Source organism: Nelumbo lutea, chromosome 1 (assembly GCF_056320005.1).
Source record: "Nelumbo lutea isolate HS-2025 chromosome 1, American lotus-T2T, whole genome shotgun sequence".
NCBI lineage: Eukaryota > Viridiplantae > Streptophyta > Magnoliopsida > Proteales > Nelumbonaceae > Nelumbo > Nelumbo lutea.
The window spans coordinates 80,421,297-80,438,889 of NC_142684.1; positions in this window are offsets into that span (position 1 = coordinate 80,421,297).

The following is a 17,593-nucleotide window of genomic DNA, read 5'->3' on the forward strand; positions in this document are numbered from 1 at the left end:
ACCTTTACAAACCTTGTATTGGTTTCCCTATCTTTTCCTTCCTTTCCCTACCTTTTCCTTCAAATCAAACATAACCTTAAAGTTTAGAAAATTGATTAACTTTACCTTTACCCTCTATTTGGTTTGAAGGAAAAAGTAGGGAAAGGAAAGCAAAGATAGGGAAACCCATACAAAGTTTGTAAAGGTTTTCCTACATTTCCTTACTTTTTCCTTTAAACCAATCATAACTTTATTGTTTACATATTATCTTAAAGTACCCCTAAGTTTTCTAATAATTATCATTGTCATTAAATATTAATGAAAAAATTTCAAATTTTCAAAATAAAATGCACCTGATAAAAAATTTTTCATTGACTCTAGTTTCCTGGCATTGTCGTATCTAATCAAGCATGAACCACCGGCCCTGATGGCAACTTCCTACATGTACAAGATACCCATATTGTAATTTCACCAAAACTGTCAAAATGAAATGGTGAAGGAAAGTGTGTTGTACCTGTACAGGTACAAGTCAAAACGGGGGTTTTAGGAGGTTAATTGGGTTAGACCGGCTTCATCAATGTGTTTCCTCCAAGTTTAGGTCACTGGTCCAATGCTGCTTGTAGAAGAACAACAGGCTCAAAGAGTTAGAAGGCAAAGGAATCGGGTTAAGGGGTACTACCCTAATGTAAGCTTCTTATTAGGTTAAAATAGAACCAGTCGGGGGTTAGGTTACCGGTTCAAACGACCATTCGAATCGAATGCTTAGACCGTTCTGACAAAAAAATAAAAAAATAAAAAAATGGTCAAAACTACTCGAACAGTTAGCCGCCTGGTTCAGCAGTTCGTTGACCAAAATCAATGGTTTTGGGGGGAAATCCAGTTTTTGGGGAAAACTAAATCGGTCACCTGACCGGTTCCCAATTTTTCCGATCTAACCATCTAGTCCGGTCCGATTTTGAAAACCATGGCAACAACGATTAAATACGATAAATTTCGAAAAGGAATTTTGGAGCGAAAACAAACAATACCCATACCATAATTTCACCAAAGCTCGCAAACAATGTCGAAATCACAGGTTCGCTCTATGAGCTGGCAAACAGAATGGATGTGCTTTGAGAGCTTTGTCGCTCTTTGATATATGCGGAAGGCAATCATCCAAACAGAGGTAAAAGGGTATTTTAGAAATTTTTGAAAAATATGTCAATCACGTGATGTCACATGTGATGGAGTGTGTCAGAAAGTTAACAGTAAAGGAGGTTTTAGACACTTGTCAGAAAAGATAGGGATACCTTAAGACAATATGTAAACAGCAAGGGTAGAGTTAGTCAATTTCCTAAATGCAGTTACCTAGGTAAGTTTTTCCTATAAAACACTTACCCGAGTAAGTGCATTTACCCATGTTCCTTTATTTCTCATGTAAACAAGGCAATGACCAATGACCATTTTAGCCATAAAAATCCATTATTAAAAGGGGCATTTTTGTCCCATTCAAGTGTTGGCAACTTTCCCCCTAGGTGGGAAAGTTGTTTACCCACCTAGGAGATGGGTATTACTTACCTAGGTAAGTGGTACCTAGGAAAATAAGCTTTCCCTAATCCCCACATAAATCTGAAAAAAGAACATGGGATTCTTGGTCAATGGGAACCAAAATCCCATTGACCAACTTTAATCCCTCTCAAAATCCAAAAAAAAAACGCCCCCTAAATGGGAAAATTATTTACCCACTTAGGAGATGAGTATCACTTACCCAGGTAAATAAACTTTCCCTGGTCCCCACATAAATATGAAAAAAGAACATAAGATTCTTGTTCAATGGGAACCAAAATCCCATTGACCAACTTTCCCCCCTCTCAAAATCCAAAAAAAGAATACCCCTTAAAAGTACTTTAAGAAATTTGCCCTATAACTTATTAAACTTTAAACTATAGCTATGGAACGCATGAACTTGTAAATTTGTTAATGGTTCAGGTCTCATTACAAAAAAAAAAGAAAAATGGTCAGGTCTACCTGATAGCATTGAACTAATTATTTAACCGATTAATTAGGTTGGTTCTTGCTACATGGCTGATGTCCTATTTTTTTCTTTCTTGTAATTTTTATATTTCATGTTTAAAATGGTAAATTTAGTAGATAATGTGTAAGACAATTGTAATTAAAAACTCTTGTTTTATCAAAAATACAGACAGTTTAATATTTACTGCCATTTTTATTAAGATTATACCATCAAAAACAAAGTTCTAATTATGATATGTAAATATAGATGACAAGTATAATCAGGTCAGACCCGATTATCCTGATTAATAATTGGTTTGATTCTAAATCTATCTTATAGAATCAATTAATAATTAATTCATGACTAGTCCACCTATCTCAAATGAAACCCGACCCATTGGAGTTCCATGCACTTCCATGAAATAGAACCAGCTGCTACCATCATGGCAAGAAGTGCATACAAACACCCCAATAATATTAGGACATGTTAAGCAACCGAAATAGCAAAAGGTCGAATTTGTTTTGATTTGGAAACAGGTTGCGCATCTTTTCAAATACAACTATACAACTGGCCGTTATATGCACTTCCTGTTATTTCAAATCAAAATCACAAAAAAGTTAAAAGATAAAAATCAACTTTATTCAAAATTTGAAATGCAGGTTCCTTCTGCCTATTGATATTTAGGGTCCATTTGGTTTGCAATTAAAATCAGAAGCGGAATCAAAATCCCCAGAATTGTAATAAGAATGATCTATTCCCATACTGTTTGGTTCAGGCAAGAATTGGAATCAGAATTGGAATGGGGAATGCCATTCCACCAGGAATCCCAATCAAACAATTAGAATCTGATTAATGGCCATTCTAATTCTGATTCCAGACTAGTACAAAGAGGTATTGATTCATGGGTGTTGGCTAGAAATTAAAAGCAAGTCATTTGCAATAAGAAATTTGTACATATAAACAAGGTACATTCCCAAGTAGCTTTATCTGATCAAACAGAGCTATCAAAGCACCCATTACCATTAGAGCATAAATTCATGGGTATTGGTGTTGGGTGCCTTCGAAGTAAACAACCACTATAAAGATTACAGCATGCGTTAAAGAAAAGCCACCCCTGAAAAGTCACCACCCACAGTGTTAGGTAGATCACTTTATTTACTGGAAGTTCCAAATCCCTTACCCTTTTCCCTTCTATATATAATTGCCCAATGGTTCAACATGGTTCTCTGTCAAATGCCTGCCCATTCTTGAATAATCTTTTGTCATCTTATCCTTCGTACGTACAAAAGGAACTTTGAGCCAATGGGCAATGGGCTGTCCCATTGCATATGCCTTGCCCATTTTGAGAATGTCCTCTTTTGGGGAAATAAAGTGTCTATTGGCCCAATACCAGTATGGGCTTAGGGAATTAGTGGAGATAGCAAATAAGAATATGAGGTCTTAGCCAATTATTTCCCTCAAATGAGAGTTATGATTCAATGTTGTGGAGTGATGTTTACAAAAAATAAAAAGTTCTCTGGAGAGAGAGAGATTAATTTTTCATTGTAGTTTGTCTTGGGGTGGGGTGAGGACTAGGGAGGTGTAAAAGGTAAATAGATGAAACATATATAAAGAACAACGGGACATAGAATAGAAGAGCTTTCAACTTTATAAGTTGGAAACTGTTATCAGATGTGTGTGGTATTGAACATTTGGGAGCACGTTTCCTTCTCTTACTGGTTTTTAAATACTTTTCAATGAAGACATCCTTTAAGAAACACGCATTTAACCTTTAAAAAACAATATCTTAGGTCTCCAGACTCAATAAGTTAGGAACTTAGGAGGGGAGCGGCCCAACAAAGTCTTGGGCCTGGTATGAGATGATAAGATATAAGATAGTTACTGATGAAGGAAGATTTGGCCCGACCTCACAGTTATGTGACACGTGGCAAAGGCAACAGCTCGGCACAAAAGCAAGCCTAAGGTGCAAGTACCAAGGGGAAAAACCAGCGGTCCAAACTCCCTATTAGGGGCCCGAACTCACCCTTGGCCCCAAACCAGAAAGTAATCCGAACTGGCCTGCATGCAACAGTTCGGGACATACTTCGCCGAACTGGCCTACCTTGCAACAGTTCGGGACATACTTCGCTGAACTGGCCTGCCTTGTAACAGTTCGGGACATACTTCACCGAACTGGCCTGCCTTATCAGTTCGGGATACACCTTGCCAAACTGGCCTGCCTTATCAGTTCGGGATACACCTTGCCGAACTGGCCTGCCTTGTAACAGCTCGGGATACACCTCGCCAAACTGGCCTGCCCTATAGCAATACAGGACATACCTCCGAACTCAAGACTTCGCCTCGCTCACCACTCCACCACATCGCCTTCAGGGCACAAAAACCAAACAAACCGTACTATGCCTAACACCGAGGAAGTCCATACCCGAGGGTGGCGCACCTGACTAACTTGGGATCTGAAGCTTGACGGCTGCACTCCAAACGGCCACCTACCACCGCCTCCTGACACCGCCATCTCTAGTTAGAGTGACGGTTCCGACAAAAGGCAGCAATGGTTCTGTCCCAGCAGAAAGGACGACGCCCGAATTGACAGATGCAAGGGTAATCATACCCGACCTAACAAGGGCCTCAGAGCGAGTGCCGAAGTGATTATAAAAGTCCCCCTACCCCCAACAAACAAGGTATGTGAACTTTGTGTCATCTAGTCTATACTTTGCCTTTGAGAGATTACTAACTTGAGCTTCGGAGTTATCTCGCCGGGTTCCCCCCGGAGTTCCCTCATCTTTTCCGTTTCAGGCTCCTCACCGCTCCAGTTCAGAGGCGAATTCGTTGACAGCTAAGACCGGCCGGATTTTGCTCCATCAATTGGCGCCGTCTGTGGGAACGCTTCTAAAAGCCTCCCTCTAAATCTCTCTTACCTACCCTTCTTTCAAAAACTCCAACACTAAAATGGCCTCCTCCAACAGTGTCTGACGTGGAACAAAAACAACCACTACCGGAGAACAACTCCATGTTCCAGTAGTGTGCATTGGGAAGTTCACCATCCCCCTTTCAGTGGATGGGATCCCAAGTTTGAATGTGCCACAGGCGGTGGCACCTCTGAACACTCCTTCGTTGAACATTCCTCTTCCACTCCCCATTGAAACGAACTTCGCGGAACCAACTGTTGTCCCACTAGTAGCTTGCCAAAACCAGCTAGATGATCTAATGCAATGCATGCGGGCAATGCAGGCCCAAATGCAGCAATTCCAGCAGCACCAACTCCAGCAACGCCAGGTGTTGCACCACCTCTCCCAACACCATTATCAGCAACAGTTCCCTCAGCTACCCTTGAACCAGCCACTTCTCCTCCCCTTGGCACCCTGTTGCAAAGCAGGTCAAGGCCTCCCCTCAAGGTGGACGACCTCACCAAGGAGAGGCTTCCCGACCACAGAACCCTCCTAATAGTCAGGCCTCATCCCCGGGCCAAAAGCAAAGAAAGATCACCCCCGCCTCGCAGCTCGCGGGTGGGTCAGGAACCTCGCCCACGAAGTCACCCCAATGCTCCAAGCCCGAGTTCCCAATCACGGAGAACCGCTTCAGTGCCTTGGCAGCAGGCCAGCATTCCGGGCCCATCGAGCTCGGCAACACGGAGGCCAGCAGCGCCAACACCAGGCCCACTCAAAGAAGGTGCCGGCGAAGTCGCCGAGCTGCTACCCGAGCTCAGAGGCAAGGAAGAAACGAGATCGGGCGAGGTAAAAACCATCCCCATTCTCTCAGTTCCTTCCTCCCTTTCAGCAGAACTTCTGGCAGTCCCCTTACCTAGAGATTTCAAACTCCCATGTTTGGACAAGTATGATGGGTCCTTTGACCCCAACGACCACGTCGGCACGTTCCAGTCGCAAATGCACCTCGTCAGGGCTAGCGAGTCATGCATGTGCGTGGCCTTCACCACCACCTTCAGAGGGGTGGTCCGCACCTGGTACCGAAACCTCGCTTTCGGGTCAATAAGAAGCTGGGCCCAGTTCGTGCAGATCTTCACCACGCACTTTGTTACCAGCAAGAGGTGCCCTAGAACCGAGGAAAGTATCTTCGGGGTAATCCAAAGAGAGGGAGAACCCATCCGGAGCTACATCAAGTGGTTCAATGAAGCGTGCTTGCAAATCCCTCGGTTAGACCCCGCGGTACAGCTCGTCGCGGCCAAAAGAGGGGTGACGCACAAAGAATTCAAATGGCACATGGTGGCCAGCCAGCCCGCAACCGTAGCCGACTTCCTCAAGCTCGCGGACAAGTATATGAGAACAGAGGAAGAGATCAACCAGAGAGCCGAAGGCGGGGTTGAAAAAAGAAAAAGAGAAGGCGAGTCCTCCAACCCTGACGACAGAAGAGGCCAGAACCGAGAGGCGAAGCCAAGCCAGCCGTCTTGAGCTCCCTTAGCAGTTCAGGCGGATTACACGCCGTTGAACACAAGGCGGACCGAGATCCTGATGACGATCAAGGATGCCCCTTACGTAAAGTGGCCACCTCGCCTGAAGAGCAACCCCAATGAGAGGAACAAAAATTTATATTGTAGTTTCCATAAAGACCACGGTCATAGCACCAAGCAATGTAATAATCTCTGCGACAAGATAGAGGGACTTATCCGTCGCGGGTACTTGAGAAATTTTGTACATTATGACAATAGTAATAAAGCGGGTCGGCAAGGGGAACACGGGAAGGATGTCCCCGAGACAAGCAGTAGACCGGCCGAAGCCTTGCAGTGACCCCTCCCCAGAAGAGAGGCCAGTCCGGGGAACCATCCACGTGATAGTGGGCGGTTCGGTGGTGGCAGGATGCACTTCGGCAGTAGCACGGACGTCAGTTCGCAAAGTAGCCCGAGAGGAGCAGAACCCTCCCAAGAGGCCAAAGACAGAAGAACCGATCTTTTTTACAGAAGACGACGTGCGAGGTGTTCACTACCCCCACGACGACGCGCTCGTCATAAAGCTAAGGTCAACGACTTCGAAGTCCGACGCGTACTGGTGGACTCAGGCAGTTCGGCGGACATTCTATTCAAATCGGCGTTCGATCAATTATAGTTGCAGAAAATCGAGTTGAAACCCGCTCACACTCCTCTGGTAGGCTTCAGCGGAGAGGAACTCAGGCCCCTGGGGAAAATAATAGTACTTGTGGAAGTCGGCACATGGTCGTGCGCGGTAAGACTCAACCACGATTTCTTGGTGGTCGCGACCCCCTCCCCATACAACGCCATAATAGGGCGACCAATTACGCATATTTTGCATGCAGTGGTCTCCACCTATTATCTGGCAATGAAGTTCCCCACGGACTTCGGTGTGGGGGTAGCGCGGGGCGACCAACTTGAGTCCCGCAAATGCTATGTTGCCGCCCTAAAGGGAAAAACCAAGGCAATCGACGACCTCGAACTAAAGCGACCTGCGGAGCATGGCGAGGAACGAGCTTCGCCCACTGAGGAAACAGTCGCAGCCCCAACCTCGGCTACAAATCCAGTGCGAACACTACAAATCGGTGCTTCCGTCAAGGAGCCTTTGCGAACTGAACTGGTGAGTTTCTTACTTCAAAATTTAGATATTTTTGCATGGTCCGCGGCAAATATGCCCGGTATTGACCCCGCCTTATAACTCACAAACTTAACACTAACCCTGTAGTCAAACCCATTAGACAGAAGAAAACGCAACTTAGCCCCAGAGCGTTGGAGGGCGGTCGATGAAGAAGTCGAAAAGCTCCTCGCAGCGGACTTCATAAGGGAAGTTCATTACCCGAGCTGGGTAGCCAACCCAGTGCTGGTGAAAAAAGCTAACGGTAAGTGGCGCATGTGCGTCGACTACACCGACCTGAACCGAGCTTGCCCAAAAGACTGCTTCCCCCTGCCCCGAATTGACCGCCTAGTGGACGAGACCTTGAGACATGAGCTGCTAAGCTTCCTGGACGCCTACTCAGACTACAACCAAATCAAGATGGACCAGTCCGACGAGGAAAAAACCAGCTTCATAACCGAGTTCGGCTTGTACTGTTACAAGGTCATGCCCTTCGAACTAAAGAATGCTGGCGCGACCTTCCAAAGACTTGTAAATAAACTTTTTTGGCCTTTAATTGGCATGAAAATCGAATGTTATGTAGACGACATGGTCATCAAAACACAGTTCTCCTAGGAATTAATAAAAGACATGGATTCTGTTTTCCAAATTCTGCATCAATATAAAATGAGACTAAACCCAAACAAGTGTGTCTTCGGTGTGGTATTGAGGCCAACCCGGACAAAATAAAGGCCATCCTTGATATGAGACCACCTCAGAAAGTAAAAGAAGTTCAAAGGCTAAACGGCCGCATAGCCGCTCTAAGCCGCTTCATGTCCAAGTCGGCAGACCACTGCCTGCCTTTCTTCAAGGAAATCAAAGGCAAAGGGTTCGAATGGACCCGAGATTGCCAGCTCGTGTTCGACGAGCTAAAGACCTACCTCGCCACAGTGCCAACCTTAGCCAGACTCGAGGAGGGCGAGGTCTTAGAATTGTACCTCTCGACGAGCGACGAGGTGGTCAGTTCGGTACTAATAAAGGAAGTAGATCGGGTCCAACGGCCCGTCTATTATGTTAGTAAAATTCTGCAGGGAGCAGAAACGAGGTACCCGTAGATAGAAAAAATAGCTTACGCACTGGTGATATCAGCTCGGAAACTCCGCCCGTACTTCCAAGCTCACACCGTCGTTGTCTTAACCAACAAACCCCTAAGAGAAGTCTTGCTGAAGACCGAGGTCTCCGGTAGGCTGACGAAGTGGGCCATCGAACTCAGCGAGTATGATCTCTAGTACAAACCACGGACCGCAATAAAAGCCCAAGCTTTGACAGATTTTATCGCGGAGTGCACTTTCATCCTCGAAACCCCTTAACAGGTTGAGCCCGAGGTGCCCAGTTCGAGCGAACCCAGAGCTCCCAAGCCAATAGAGTCTGAACCCCGTGAAGTAGTAGCTAATGTGGCATCTCTCCTGGTCAGGCGAAACGCGAACTAGGATGAGGAGCCCTAGATCCTTCACGTAGATGGTTCCTCGAACCAGCAAGGCAGTGGGGCTGGAATAGTCTTATGCGGCCCGGGCGACACAAAATTGGAATACGCACTACGCTTTGAGTTCGTGGCATCCAACAACTAGGCATAGTACGAAGCACTAATAGCCGGGCTGAACCTAGCACAAAAGGTAAGAGCAAAGCACTTAGTCATCTGCAGTGATTCCTAGCTCGTGGTCAACCAAGTTACGAGCGAGTATGAAGCGCACGATCTCTCCATGATCGCGTACTTGGTGAAAGTAAAAGAGGCCCTACTTGTTAGACAGTCTTGTATGCCCTTAGCTTCAATCGGATTTGATGTACTTTTGTTATTTAGTGGAAATAAATTACAGTGCATGTTTGATTCATGTTGTTTGGTGTAATTCTGTGTAAAACCCTAAAACTGGACACTTATAGAAACTTGTGTTAGTTTTAAATGTTCACAGCCATTGGATAAGTCTGGGGAGATTTATCCTGCCAAGGCTGATACTGGTGTGCCACCAAGTGTTGGGATGGCTTGTTTCGGCCATCAGGGTAAGACCCAAGGCACATGCAGTATGGGATTGCTTGAACCCTTGAACCGGACCAGATTTCCAGTATTGCCCTAGACCTTGGAGACAGATGGGAAAAACTGGAAAGTTACACCTGACCCCTAGACTCGATTATGACACATCACTGGGTGTCGGATTGGGCTGTCTTTGATGTGTCAATCAGTGAGATCCTTAGTGGGGGTCAAAACCTGGACATGTTGGGGCAGTCTGAGAATTCATCTGAGTGAGTGGTCATAGTGACAGGATCAGCCCCTTTGTCGGACAATGGTAATGATCGGGAATGCACTATCTCTGATGGAAACCAAACTACCAGTAGTTGATTTCAATCGTTGGAATTTTGTGTTGCAAAATTAAGATATATATATATGTATATGTACAACTTCAAAAGATTTGTAAAAGGTTTTAATTCCCGGGATCCATGTGAGTAGAGAGTGCGGCACTGTTCCTTGCAGCCGAGAGAGAGGTCTTCTCTTGTCGGGTAGTGCTTGATCATTAAGGGCTGAGAGGTTAAGTGTAAGACCATTTAGGATAATACCTGATGGGCTAATCTTGCACCTACCCACAGTCCCTGGGTTTTTATAAGATGGCTTGGCCCAAGGACCACTTAATGTAAGTGTTGGGCCCATAGGGTCCATGTGATGGGCTCAAGGGGGTCACTGAGTCTTTCAGTGAATTCGGCTGGGCCTTGTAATAGAGGCTGGGCCGAACCCATGTGGCTGGTGTGTAGATCAATGCTTGGGTCCCATGCCATACAAAGAAGCCCAACTGGGCAGTAGGTTGGAAACTAGTTAAACACTGAACACTTAATGGGCCAAAAGCCCATTTCGAACTGGGCTGATATGATCACCAGTTCATAGGGCGAATCTGAGATTAGTGTTAGTAAAAGGATTGGGTCTTTGACCTTATCCACTATAAGAGACCAAATTCAAATTAGATTTGAATCTGGTAACCTACTGATAAGATCAGGAGTTAACTAACTTAATCTGCAGATAGGATTAAGATTAACCTCTATCCAAATACTGATTTGGATTGGGATAACTCCCAAAAGTATTGGGAGGTTTCTTAATCAAGAAGAAAGAGGAGAAAACCCTAGCAGAAATATCAGATTTCGAACTAGGGGGTTTGAGTAAGCAAAAAACACATCCTGCAATCTGAGATTTGATCTCTCACAGACTCCAGAGAGAAGAGACAGTTCTACCCTCTTCGTCCCTGGACTTTTCCTCCTTCAGCCGCCGCCACTACCTGTTGGAAGATTGGATCTTTGCAGCAACAGGAAGTCAAGAAAGCAATTTTTGACAATAGTCTTGCAAGATAGACAAAAGGATTAGGTGTTCAAGGTTTCCAGAGGGTTCTTATGAAGAATCCAGTGTGTAGGACGCACCCTGCTGGTTCCGTTCCATCCACAGCTGTGTCATCTTCAGCAGGAGCGGATCTTGGTTACTTCTTTGGGCGTGAACACCAACTTTGGGAGATATTATTTCTCCGGATCAGGTATAATCCTTCTTGTTTCCTTTTGGTTCAGATCTGGTTTGTTTATGGTTCAAGTAGGATCCTTGAATAATGTATTTAAATTTAGGGAATATGATTCCCAGTTGGAAGAAGGTAAGATTTTTTTTTGAAATTCGCCCCCCATTCCGCACCCTTCTTGGCGTTCATTAGACAGATCCTACCATTCTTTCAATATGCATCCCAGGGTATCACCTATATCTAGGTCATGTATGAGCATGACTTGTTGTCAATTTCAATCAGTGATTTTCAACTCCTTGTGTACAACTTTTTTCATGTTTTGCTGAATTTTCTTTTCCATTTGTTCTAAGAAAAAAAAACAAAATGACAACACATAGTTGGGGTCAACAGATGGTTATTTTCAGTGTGGATGATCTCCAAGATAAGGCCCATCTGTTGGTGCTCAAAGCCTCAAACCCCAATTCAAGAACAAGAGATCCATAGAAAAAAGTGATAGAAACCTATAAAAACTTTCTTTAGTAATTGATTTATAGTTATCAGAGGTTATATGATCAAGGGTCTGAATGAATCCCTTAATTTTGATAAAATTAGCTATAGAAATCGCATACTGTGATTTACAGTTTATGAAACTGTAACTTTTGTGATTAACCTCTGTTTTGCAGGTGGTACGAACAGTCCATATTTTTTATTTGTGATTGTCTAAAATAAAAAATTATTAATTTCAGATCTCTCATGAATTAATTCTTAAATTGAAAATCAGTTTTGGACAATTTCGGACTAGATTGGACCAAAACTGTTTGGACCGAATCTGAGATTCGAAGGGGGCTGTTTTTCAGTCCATATTTCTCACACTGATTATTCCAAATCTGATGTTCAATTACAGGGATTAATTCGGCCCACCTGTAAAGCCCAGTTTTAAAGGGTTAAAACTGCAAAAGCACATTATTGTGAGAAAAGCTGTATGGGCCGAACTGCTAACTGCAATTCAACCCATACACCTAGTAAACATTAATTGTTAATGCTTTAAGTTTTAAATGGGTCATTCGATGGGCTTTACAGCAGTTAATTGATTGGATCAATTCTTCCTTTACATGTGATGTTTGGATGTATGATGTGCTACAACCATGGGCCGTAAGCACTTGGCCCATGTTAATTCGTTAGTGGCTCTTGCGCACAACATGGCTGAATGCACATCATTGCCATGGTATCCCTTAAGGTCATTGGATGACCCCTCTCTACTTGGTGGGCCCCACAACCCTGAAAAGGGATGCGTATGGAACCCCTAGCCGATTGAGGCCCACCAGAAATCTGGCTTTATGAAAGTCAGTGAAAGCCACTTTGGTTTGACCTAAATTAGAACTAGGGCGTAATTTTGTTCACTCCAAGCAAATATGAGTGTGTGTGATAGGGAGATCCATTTGATGGACTCTCTAAAGACCTTCCGTCATTAGCGCAATGATGGGTCCATCAGTAATGAGGAAACGCACCATAAAATTGGGCTATCCATTTGCTGTTGGTTCTGTTAGTGTTTCATTAGATGATAGGGGCGTCATAGACCAATGTGGGAGGGGCTTCACCAGAAAATGGGAACTCTCTCACGGTACCATGGCGTAACCTGAATATGATGGGTCTGCACTCACTGGATAGAAAGGTTTACCTGAAAACGGCTTTGAACCTTGTTTGATAGAGGCAAAAGGGAAGCTCATCTGATGAGTGGATATGATCCGTCACAGAAAGGTGGTGGGGTTATGCAGCTGAAACAGTTGGCTTCACGCACCCTATGTGATTTTCTACATTTCCAGAGACATTCCGTCGTCTCCGTCACTAAGAAGTGAGGGAAAATCTCAGAGATGAATAAATGGGAATGGAACATAGATTAAAAGCCATATCTATGTAGGTAACATGAATCAAACTAAGGTTGTGGACTAACGTTTTTGTTGTTTTATCATAAAATGGCAAACAGTCAATTTGCAAAGCTTCTAGACGATAACAAGCTTAAGGGCCCAAACTATGCTGACTGGTACAGAAATCTTATGCTGGTCCTAACTTCTGAAAAGTTAGATAAGGTGGTGAAAAATCCTGCCCCAGAACGTCTGGGTGATAGGGCTTCTGAGGCCCGTAGGAGGGACTACCAAGATTGGGAGGATAAGAACTCCCTAGCCCGCTGCTATGTCATTGCCTCATTAGACAACTCAATACAGAGGCAGTTCGATCAGATCGAACTAGCCAATGACATATTGGACAATCTAAGAACAATGTATGAAGAGCATAACCGTTCTACTCGACAGAAGGTCCTAAAATTGTTCATGACCGCGCAGATGTCCAAGGGGCAGAAAGTTCATGACCATTGTCTTCGGATGATGGGATACATTAACGAACTCGAAGCCCTTGGATCCGGGCTAGATCTTGGCATGCAAGTGGATGCCATCCTGAATTATTTGCCCTCTTCCTTCAATGCGTTCACTATGAACTACAATATGAATAAGCTGAATGTCAGCGTCCAGGAACTCAACAATATGTTGCAGAGGGCCGAGGATCTTTTAAAGAATGATGAGCCTGTGGTTATGCTTGCTGAAGCTAACAAATCGGGCAAGAAAAAGAGAAAGGCAAAGAAGCCCCAGAAGAAAGCTACAAAACCCAAGAAGTAGAAGAAAAACAAGGCATCTGATGTCTGTTACTTCTGCAAACAGACCGGCCACTGGAAGAGGAACTGTCCTGCCTACCTAGAATCTAAGAAAGGTAACATCGAAACTTGTGTCATAGAAAGTAATATGTTAGTTACTTCTGTGTCATGGAGTGTTGACTCTGGGGCTTCAACTCATGCGTGTAACTCACTGCAAGGGTTCAAAGCTAGCAGAAGATTGAGTGATGGTGAGGTGACACTATTCTTGGGAACGACTGCAAGTGTTGCAACTGCGGCGATAGGAACCGTAGAATTAGTTTTTAGAGAAGGAGTCCTTGTACTTAAAGATTGTCTTTATGTACAGAACTTGAGAAGAAATTTAATTTATGTTTCTAAACTGTGTGCTGATGGATATACTGTTTATTTTAGTAATATGATTACTGTTAAACGGAATAACAAATTCATCATACGCGAAGAACTGGAGAATGGTCTCTATGTTCTACATCCTTCTCTAGAAACTAACTTAACCGAAACTACGTCGGTCAAAAATCCCAAGAAAAGGTATCGTGATACAATTAATTCCACGTGCCTCTGGCATTACCGACTTGGTCATATCGGTATTGACCGAATCACAAGACTAGTAAAGGATGGTCCTTTAGATTTTCTAACCGTAGAAAATCTTCCCACTTGTGAGCCTTGCCTTCAAGGTAAGATGACTAAGCGGCCATTTGACAGTAAGCCTGAAAGATCTAGAGGCACACTTGACCTAATACATAATGATGTATGTGGTCCCCTGAGTGTTAGGACACGGAATCAACACGTGTACTTCATCACCTTTACAGATGATTTTTCACGATATGGTTACGTGTACCTAATGAGACACAAGTTTGAATCCTTTGAAAAGTTCAAAGAGTTTAGACAGGAAGTCGAGAAACAGTTAGGGAGAGAAGTTAAGGCCCTTCAATCAGATCGAGGTGGTGAGTATCTCTCTGACGAATTCAGCGACTACTTAAAGGACAATGGGATAGTGTCACAACTAGCTCCTCCTACTACACCACAACTCAACGGTGTTTCAGAGAGGAGGAATAGGATCTTGTTGGACATGGTCCGGTCACTTCTTGTACGCTCAGAATTACCCACATCATTTTGGGGATATGCATTAGAGACTGCTGTCTACGTGCTGAATCGGGTTCCAACCAAATCAGTTCCGAAAACTCCATATGAACTATGGACCGGAAGGAAGCCAAGTGTAAAACACTTGAAGATTTGGGGTTGTCCTGCACACCTTAAAAGAACAAGTGTGAAAAAGTTGGAATCCAAAACCAGATGTTGCCTATTTATAGGCTACCCAAAGGATTCCGTGGGTTATCTATTTTATGACCCAAGTGAACAGAAAGTGTTCTGCAGTCGAAATGCTCAATTCTTAGAATCTGAATACATCATGGACACTCACCATCAGGAAATAGTTCTTGATGAGGAGAGCTCACGAGCAGTGGGAGATGTCCCACAAGTTCCAGGTAGTGACCAACCTAGAAGCTCCACCCGGGCATCTAGACCACCAGTCCGATATGGTTATGACCAAGATACCTACCTGGTGGAAGCCTTGACTGGTGAAGAGGATCCTGTGACTTACGCGGAAGCTATGTTAGACATAGATTCCCAGAAGTGGGTGGAGGCCATGAGAGCTGAATTGGACTCAATGGAGACCAATGGAGTCTGGACTCTAGTAGATCCGCCCTCCGGGGTAAAAGCAATTGGTTGCAAATGGATCTACAAGAGGAAGAAGGGCCCCGATGGCAGGATTGAGACTTACAAAGCTCGCTTGGTGGCGAAATGGTATAACTCAGAAAGAAGGCATCGATTATGAGGAAACCTTTTCGCCCGTGGCCATGCTTAAATCCATTAGGATCCTGCTAGCTGTAGCAGCATACCATAACTAGGTCAAGTGGGTGCAGCGCCAGGCAGCCAAATACGTCATAATAGACAAACGGTTGTATGGATGGTCCTACACGCTCCCCTACTTGCGTTGCGCGCGACCTGCCGAAGCCGAGTTCATACTCCGCAACACTCATGAAGGTCTATGCAGCGAACACCTGGGAGGTAGAGCACTCGCCCAAAAAGCACTTCGACAAGGATACTACTGGCCAACGATGAAGGCAGAAGCAGTCGAGCTCGTCAAAAAATGCGACAAAAATGTCAGAAGCATGCCAATATCCACCATCAGCCAGATTCTGACCTCAAATACCTCGCCAGCCCGTGGCCCTTTGCACAATGGGGTATCGACCTCCTGGGGCCATTCCCGCCAGCAACAGGTGGGAGAAAATTCCTAGTGGTGGCAGTGGATTACTTCACGAAGTGGATAGAAGCCGAACCTCTGGCAACAGTTACGGCCTGAAACATACAGAACTTCTTTAGGAAGAACATAGTATGTCGTTTTGGGTTACCTCGGGTACTAATCTCCGACAACGGAAACCACTTCAAGGATATCAAGTTCCAAGAGTGGTGCCAGAACATGGGGATTCGGCAGAACTTCACATCAGTCGCGCACCCGCAGGCAAACGGTCAGACGGAAGTTATGAATAGAGTTATCCTGCGCGGACTGAAGGCACGTCTAGATCGAGCTAAGGGATTGTGGGCCGAAGAGCTACCAAGCGTTTTATGGGCTCACCGAACTACAGAAAAAACCGCCATGGGAGAAACCCCCTTCAACCTCACCTACGGCACTGAAGCAGTGATCCCGGCGAAAATCGAAGTACCAACATTGCGACTAGAAACATACGACGATCAGACAAACGGAGATGAGTTACGCACCAACCTTGACCTACTGGACGAGGTAAGGGACCTCGCGCACATCCGGACAGCAGCCTACCAGCAGTAGGTAGCTCGCTACTACAGTGCCAGAGTAAAGCAACGAAGCTTCCAGGTCGGCGACCTGGTCCTTCGTAAGATTATGGTGCCCGAACCCAGCGTGGGCAAACTTGGACCAAACTAGGAAGGGCCCTATAAAGTAAAGAGAGCGCTCGGGGGGGCATACGAGCTCAAAACCTTAGAAGGCAAACAAGTACCCCGAGCGTGGAACATTGTTAACTTGAGGCAATACTACATGTAAACCACCAAGCGAAGTGGACGAAATCGCTACAAGGTCTAAGGGCCATGACGCAAGCAAAGAAAAGTCGGGCATAGAATCCAGTTGGGCAAAAAATCAGTTCGCTACAAGAGCCTTTGCGCCGAAACAGGTCACGCGAGAACAATAAACCGGACAAGAAACAGTGGCATATTATTAGTTCGACAAAAAATCAGTTCGGGAAAAAGAACACTTCAATTGAAAAAATTCTATTCTGTTGCAAGAAAAAGGAGAGTACATTGGCCATCAGAAGGCACTTCAAAAAAAAAAAACACTTTTACATGCCCGGAGCTACTTCTCCGCCATCAGAAGGCACTTCAACAACACCCGAAGGCCCTGCCTCTCCTTCAGAATCCGGCTCGCCATCGGCAGCATTGGCCATCTCCTGAGTTATACGCGAAGTGGATATGGCACTAACATCGAGATCAGGGTACGTGTTCCGAATCATCCACCGGCTTAGTTTGAATCCCCTTCTGTAAGAATCCACCATCATGTCGTCAAAACGCGGAGAGGCAATATAGTCTTCAACAGCCTTTTTCTTGGTGTCTTCAATTCCTTGGGAAAAAATCTGTGTTTTCTCCCTGATGTCCTTCTGAAGATATTCAACCTGATGCTGCAGGTCCAATTTCAAGTCCGCCATGTGCTTGACAACTACCCCCATGGCCTCGGCATCCCGCTGAGACATCACCTGCCTGGCCATGGCAACGCGAGCAGCCTCTTCAGCTGCATAAGCGGCCGCCTCAGTAGCTCGGGTATTCGCCTCGGTGGCACGGAAAGCCTCTTCAGCAGCCTGAGCGGCAGTCTCAGCAGCTTGCGCCTGTCGCG